This window comes from Lactuca saligna, chromosome 9 (assembly GCF_052625555.1).
Source record: "Lactuca saligna cultivar CGN05327 chromosome 9, ASM5262555v1, whole genome shotgun sequence".
In the NCBI taxonomy this organism is placed as follows: domain Eukaryota; kingdom Viridiplantae; phylum Streptophyta; class Magnoliopsida; order Asterales; family Asteraceae; genus Lactuca; species Lactuca saligna.
In genome coordinates, this window is record NC_136425.1 from 167792013 (window position 1) to 167800448 (window position 8436).

General features: G+C 38.8%; 1 non-coding gene across 1 annotated transcript; it reads right to left on the reverse strand.

Annotated features, from left to right (window-relative positions):
* Positions 1-7413: 7413 nt before the first annotated feature.
* LOC145019081 (small nucleolar RNA R71) lies at positions 7414-7520 on the reverse strand. Its single transcript, XR_013667400.1, has one exon. It is a non-coding gene; the product is annotated as a small nucleolar RNA R71 (small nucleolar RNA).
* Between the last annotated feature and the right edge of the window lie 916 nt (positions 7521-8436).

Below are 8436 nucleotides of genomic sequence, written 5' to 3' on the forward strand. Positions count from 1 at the left end.
TTACCACTGAGGGTAAGGTATAGTGAGAAGAATCACCTGTCAACAATAGGATAGTCTCAAACTTGTCTCACCAATCTAGCCTCCGCCTAACATACACAATAAATATCCCTATTTAATAACAGCACTCATAAGGCCAGACGAACCCTTCCTATGTACTCACAGAAGGGTAAAAGACCATTTTACCCCTCTATGGGTCCAAAAGTCCACTTGTTGACCAAACCGTAAAAGTCAACGAAAGTCAACAGTTTTGTGTACGCGGGGCGTACGACCCTCTACATTGGGTGTACAACCTCACTATGCATCGGGGGATCCTTGACCATATGCTGGGCGTACCAGAATTACGCTCGGCGTACGACCCCCTTTTTCTCATTCCACTTGTTTGGTCTTAACCCGCTAAGACCTTAGCTCCAAACCCAAATCTGGACTTCCTACAAGCTCTTACTCCAGAATTTCTGAGACTTTAAGCCTTTGCATGGTTGAGGAAGTCTCAAATACTAAAACCCCACTTTTTGCACACAAATGGGCTCATAACTCATGCATGGGGTGGTCATGAAATCCAAGATCTCATTTTTTTAATTATACTCTACAAGGACACTCTAAGGAGCAGTTATTAGGTCGTGGAGTTGTACAAACACATAAAGTTCCAAACTTTGGGACCAAAACCCTAAAACGGTCCAAACATGCACATATAAAAAAAATGAGAAAGCTTTGAGCTTTTTACCTCCAGCGGATGCTCCAACTTCACATGCTCTACCACGGGCTTTCGCTGCATCTGCCTTCACTAGCTGACCATCAGTAACGCGTCAGGCAGTAGGTGCAGATCCCTGTGCCAGTCCCTGGACAAGCTGTGAACGTTCGACCTTCCTATGGCCGGTCTGGTTGTAGTGAAATATGACTGTGAACCCTTTGGGGCAATTCTTGGCTATGTGCCCCTCCCTTCTAGTCTTCAGATCTGGAATCAGTGGGCTTTGCCCGCTTGGCTGCCGGCTGAGACTATGTCGGACGCCGATCCCTCCCCTGAGACTCCGCCTCCTCCTTGTCCTGAGTCGCCAGCTCAATCTCCCTCTTTCGAGCATTTTCCTGAAGCTCGGAAAACGTCCTATAAGATGAGTTCGCCACAAACTTGTGGATGTCCCTCCTCAAGATACTCAGATAGCGGCTCATATGTGCCTGCTCGGTCGATACGTGCTCATGGCAGAACATCGCCCTCTAATGAAACATCCTCGTAATGATTGCCACTGACTCTGTCCTCTGCTTGAGGGACAGAAACTCCTAGGCCAACCGTTCCCTTTCCACCGGGGGAACATACTCATCTCGGAACATATCAGTAAACATCTCCCAAGTCACTGCAGTGAGCTCTGCAGGGGTGAAATGAGCTATCACAAACTTCCACTAGTCCTTCGCTCCCAAGCGAAGCTGGTTTAGCGCAAACCGTACTCTCAAGTGCTCCGGACAGGAACAAGTGTAGAAGCATCCCTCAATGTCAGAGATCCATTTCATCGCGACAATCAAATCTTGAGTCCCATCAAACTCTGGTGGCTGCGTGTTGCTGAACTCCCGATACAACAACGAGTCACCTTTTATGGCCTAGCACCGGCGACAACTGGGGTGGCTGCATCAGAAGCAGACTCGTTAATAGCAGTATATCACTCATCAAATGTCTCAATCAACATGGTCTTCATAAACCCAAACATCTCTGGTATCTCAGCTCGAATGGCTGCGACCACCTCCTCGCGAATCATCCTACAAATCTCCTCATCACTGGTACCACTACCTCCTAGGTTGTGGCGCATTCCCACCATGATTCCTCTGAAATGCAAGACAAAATAATCAAAGACTCACTCGAGTATACCCACACTCGATCACCCTACCCTACTGGTTTCTTAGCATCCAAAGGATTCTTACTTAGGCTGCTCACTAATTCGGTGTTTCAAGTAGTATAGGCCCAATATTACCTTCCACGCCGCATTCGTATTCACCCCAAGTCCTCCTCCTAGGACCTCATATCACAAATACTCCATCACTCTCGGAACACAGGCTACTCTTTAGAAGATCCTTCATAAGCTCCTCTCTGCTACCTACTTGTACTCACAGAAATTAACAGTAGCAGAAATTACTAGGCTAAGACATCAAAAATCAGACCACTCTATTCCTAAAATATGAAATACCCATCCTACTTTCTAGCATGCATAACATATCTCATAATACATAAAGTAAGGGTATTTTGGGAAATCACCATTCGGGCGTTGACTGATTGTACACACTGTTATTTTTCCACTTTCTTTTAAAATATCATACTCGTTTTTAGAAAAATCGCTTCTTTTGAAAACTTTTATCAAATCCTTAGTTTGATTCCAGACATACCCGAAGGTGTATCCAAAACCCTCAAACCAAGGCTCTAATACCAACTTGTAATGACAAAAAATATTCAACCAATTTTTTTTTTTCCATTTTTAATCTCATAAAAACACATGTCATATTATTTTAACACCAAATATCAGTCAACAAAGTTTTCAAAACATTAAATAATTCCAGGATCCATAACTCCGTCTCAATTGTGTGTGTACAATCATGTTGGTGCCTTCCCGTGGTCCTTAGAAGTATCTGAAACACATAACACATAACACGGTAATCACACATGCTTAGTGAGTTCCCCAAAATACCGTGTACATAAAATTAGCCAATCGAGGCAATAGCTCTGCGAGACCTTCCGGTAAATTGGTTCTCAGTGGGACCTTTCGGTCAACAACTTTGATAGACCTTCCGGTCCTACCAATGATGACCTTCCGGTCCTAACTCTGCTGACCTTCCGGTCCAAGCCCTGTTGACCTTCCGGTCCAAACCATGCAAGGATATACATATCATGTAGAACATATATCACATAACACTTATAAACACATAAGAGCTTCTGGTCACACATAATTACCACTCAGCATAAGGTATAGTGAGAAGAATCACCTGTCAACAATCAGATAGTCTCAAACTTGTCTCACCAGTCTAGCCTCCGCCTAACATACACAATAGATATCCCTATTTAATAACAACACTCACAAGGCCAGACGAACCCTTCCTATGTACTCATAGAAGGGTAAAAGACCATTTTACCCCTCTATGGGTCCAAAAGTCCACTTGTTGATCAAACCCTAAAAGTCAACAGAAGTCAACAGTTTCACGTACGCGGGGCATACGACCCTTTACGTTGGGCGTACAGCCTCGCCACGCATTAGGGTACCCTTGACCATATGCTGGGCATACCATAATTATGCTTGGTGTGCGGCCCAATTTTGCTCTTTCCACTTGTTTGGTCTTAACCCATTAAGACCTTAGCTCCAAACCCAGAAATGGACTTGCAATAGGCTCTTACTCCATAAAGGGTGAGACTTTAAGCCTTTGCATGGCTGAGGAAGTCTCAAATACCAAAACCCCCACTTTTTGCACACAAATGGGCTCATAACTCATGCATGGGGTGGTCATGAAATCCAGGATCCCATTATTATGCTTCTACTCTACTAAGGACAGTCTAAGGAGCAGGTATTAGGTCCTGAAGTTGAACAAACACATAAAGTTCCAAACTTTGGGAACAAAACCCTAAAATGGTCCAAACATGCACATATCAAAAAAATGAGAAAGCTTTGAGCTTTTTACCTCCAGCGGATGCTCCAACCTCAAAAAAGCTTTGATCCAAGGCTTTCACTCCAACTCTATCTTCTTCAAGGCACCTCCTTCACTCTAAGAATATCTCAAGGTTACTTCAAGCTCACAAATGGACTCTTAGTACAAGGGATGCGATTTAGGGTTTATAAGTGGGTTAGAGACTGCAAAATGGTGGCCAGAAATGAGGCCATCATGTTCCTTATATAGAGCTCATTCCTCATTTAGGGTTTTCATCCTGAGCCTAGTACGCCCAACGTACCCTATGGTATGCCCTACGTATTGGGTGACCTACGCGTCAAGAACACGCTCACGAGTACGCGCAATGTACACTGCCGTACGCCCAACGTACTTGATTATCACATAATCTTCTAAAGGACTAAATTTGACAACTTAAGGATAGAAGAAGGCCCAAAGAGAAATACTTGATCTCGGGTTGTTACAAATAAAGACAAATTCCTTTATTAGTTTTAATAATTTCAATTCCTAAAAAATATTTTAGTTCACCTAAATCTTTAATTAAAAACTGTGATTTTAAAAAATTCTTAACATTTTCTAATTCCACATTACAGTACCCAGTGATAATGATGTCATCATCATGAACTAGCAAAACAACAATAGTATTCTAAAAACTTTTGACAAACAATGAATAATTATTAATTCTTTGCTTAAACCCAAAAGTTGAAAGGGAATAACACAATTTTTCGTTCCACTTCCTAGGAACTTGTTTAAGCCCATAAAGGGACTTTATTAGTTTACAAACTCTGAAATTATCCTTAGAATGATATGCTTCAGGAAGATGCACATAAATACTTTCAGACAAATCACCAAATAAAAAGGCATTATTTATTTTAAGTTGATATAAAGACCAAGAATAATGAATAGCTAAGGATAAAACAATTCTAACAGTGAGAATCTTAGCTACAAGGGAAGAAGTCTGCTTATAATTTATTCCTTCCCTTTGACTATATCCTTTTGCAACTAATCTAGCTTTATACCTTTCTATTTCACCATTAGACTTATATTTGATTATTTAAATCCAACGACAACTTATAGCCTTTCCCCCTTTAGGAAGATCAGTGATTTCGCAAGTGTTATTCCTATAAAGGGCCTATATTTCTTCATTCATTTCCTTTACACAATTTAGATCTAAGAAGCTTCACTATAAGTTTTGGGTTCAATTGTTTTATTAAAATTTTCATTATTAAGAAGAAAATATTTAACAAATTGTTCAATTAGATACAATTTTCCCTCCCTCCACAACATAGTCACTAAACCTAACTAGCATGTGTATATCACGGCCAGACCTAGTGACCCTATGATATTGCCATATTTATACACATTTTTAGGCAATATTATAATACATTATGATTAATAGTTTGGTTATTTGCAAAGATAACTAGTACTTATAACATTGAATTATGTTTTGCAGCCAAAAGGAGCAATCTTGAAGAATAAGGACCAAAAGTGACAAGTGACAGAACTTTAGAGGCTTAAAGAAGTAAGGAAAAGAAAATCCCAGCAAAAAGCTAGATCCACATCGTGGACTTCACTTATACGACGTGGAGATGGTGATTCTAGAAGATGAGTACACGGGAAGTCAAAGTCCTTGCTAGATAAGGATTCATCCAAATTCACAACGTAGAGTCCTAATCCACAACGTGGAGTGCAAAAATCATGAATATTATATATATATATATATATATATATATATATATATATATATATATATATATATATATATATATATATATATATATATATCCTTGGTGCTTGCGATTTGAGGAGGCTAGACAAGAGACTAAGAAGGTTAGAATACGATTCTAGAGGAGAAAAAAGTAAGAGAAATCAAGCATTAAGCATCCAATGAAGATGAAGGAGTTAAAGATCACAACTTAATCTTTTAATTTTGTACAATTGAATATGTTTTTATTTATCAAGTTTAAGTGTTTGCTTTCAGCCATGAGTAGCTGAATCTAGCTACTCCTATTTAGTTAGATGAAACTTCAACTCATGGTTTAGTTATTTAGTTTTGGATTTTGCTAGTTGGCTAATTGCTTGTGTTTGATTGTTAATACCTAGCATGCTAATATTTGATACTTAAATTGCTTGAAATTCGTGTTCTGTGTAGCTTAGTGAATATTAAATTGCATGAAATTGAAACCTAGCAATTTAGTGGCTATTAGATTACTTGAGCTAGGATCGAACCAATCTTAGATTAGTAATTAAAGCTATTAAATTTGGCTGTGTTGGAGAACATATATTGTGATTATAATTATGTTTTTTTAAACAATCTTACATGGTACCATTCATACTTCATAATTGATTTTGTGTTAAATTACGTGTGACCATACATAGTTCTAAATTAATTAGTTAAATATTAATAAATTTGGACATAAATTGCTAATAACATAATAATTGGTAACCAACGTGAATTATCCGTAATTAGTAGCTAACCATTGAGGAGAAGTAGATTCAAACTAAACAGGAGTGTTTTTAGCCATTGATTGAATTTAATAATTAGGAGAGTAAGCTTGTCTGAACTTGTAAAATCAGATAAAAACCAATTTAATTTGGCTTGTTTTAGGTTAATTTTTAGTAGACAAATTAGTTAGCTTAATCCGTTCCATAAGATTGATACTCGACTGTTTGTGTTATATACTAGTTGTGAAAAGGTGCATTGCATTTAGTCTAATTGCAAGTTAGATAGTAGGTAAAATTATATATGGTAATAATTGGACATCAAGCTTTTGGCGCCATTCACGGGGAATAGATAATTAGTTTAATTTTTTTATTTAGATTAATAGATCCTTTTTGTCGGGTAAAACCAGCAAAAAGTTCAATTCTAGCATTAGATTTTTGTTTAGAACTGAAGTCACGATGTGGCCCTTAAGCTCACGTCGTGAAATCGGTTATTATACGTTTGTTTTACATTTTTATTTGTTTTTCGTTTCTGTTTACATTTTCGGGAACAACACGACGTGGTAGCCCTTGCCACGTCGTGGTAAACAGTCACTAGGCTTTTTTAAGTAGTTTTTGTTTGTTTTTACGTTTTTATTTTTGTTTTTATTGCAATAGTACATGAACCGAGGATCCAACACACCTTTGATACCACCACTTGAAGATCCAGAGTTAGCCTTTCACAAAAAGATGGAAAAAAATGTAGGAGAAACCAACACACCAAAGAAGTCACCTTTCAAGGACCTTAGATCTGTTTCCGGAAAGAAGAAGGGGAAGAACATGGTTGAATCAAACAATTCCTCGAAGAACAAAAGCAAATTAGAAAGATTTGAGAAAAATCCAAATCTTCACGAATTCGATTCCGAAACAGAAACCGACAAAGAAGAAAGCGAAACCAAATACGAGCCAAAAAACGAGATGGAAAACATTGCGGCTATGTTTAAGGAGGCATATAAGAATAGAATCCAGGAGGACATTTGTCCCGGTTTAGTGCAACCTACAATTCCAGCTGCAACAACATTCGTGCTGAAGGGATACATTCTGTCCGCACTTAAGGAAGTCCCATTTTCAGGGAAAGATCATGAGGATGCTTACAAATACCTTGATGAAGTCAATGACATTGCTGATTACTTTAACATCCTAAATGTTCCACACACTACATTTTTTATTAGAATGCTACCAGTCACATTCAAAGGAACTGCGAAAGATTGGTTGAAAGCACTTCCACCCGGTGTAATTACTACTTGGGCGCAGATGTGTGAGCACTTTATAGAACACTTTTTCCCAACTTCAAAAGTTGCTAAACTCAAGAAAGCAATATCAAATTTTGAGCAACAACCGGGTGAGTTACTCTACGAGGCATGCCAGCGATACAAGGGATTGATAAGAAATCGTCCCCATAATGATTTGAATGAGCAACAAGAAGTATCAATGTTTTTTGATGGGGTTAATTTCATGACAAGGAAACTCCTTGACTCTCATGGAACGTTAACTAAGAAAAATCCTGGTGAGATCAAAGAATTAATTGAAGAGTTTTCCAAGAATTCGCGTGAATATCACAATCCCAAACATGATGGAGCAAAAGGAATTGGGGGTGGCACTTCTAAAGATATGGTTGTTGTTCTAGCTATGCTAAACACTATGGATTATAGGATGACAAAGATGGACCAATCCATACATGCTCTTAGAGTTGGATGTGAAAGATGCAATGGTCCCCATCTAACCAAAGACTGCCACTTGGATAAGAACGGGAATAAGAAGGCTCAAGTTTGTTACTCAACAGGGGACAAATATGACAAGTTTTGGAGGAAGCCAAAGAAAGAGTGGTTTCCATATGATGAGTATAAAAAGCAAAAAGAAGAAAAGCAGATTGGCTGAGGCTTTTATCAGAAAGAGCAACCACCACTTGAAAAGAAGGTTGACTTGGAATCCATGCTAGCAATGTTCATGGAGGCTTCGGAGAAAATACATATTGATACTGATGCGGTGATAAGAGACCATCAAATTCTCTTGAGAGACCAACAAGCTTTGTTGAGCAATCATTAAGCATCAGTCTCCAATATCAAATTTCAACTGGAACAATTAACCACTTTGGTTAATGAGAGACTTTCTCCCAACATTCCCGACAAAAGCCTGAACCGCATGTAATGGTGATTGAAACTGAAGAAGACACCTTCTCTGATTTACTAGAAACTCTAGAAGTCGAGCCACATCTGATGGGCTGAGCCAAAAGAACATCATATGTGCTCATGCAAACCCTAATGCTTGGATCTAGGTTTCTCGATTGTACATGCAATTCATCCAAGACTTGCAAACACTAGATCT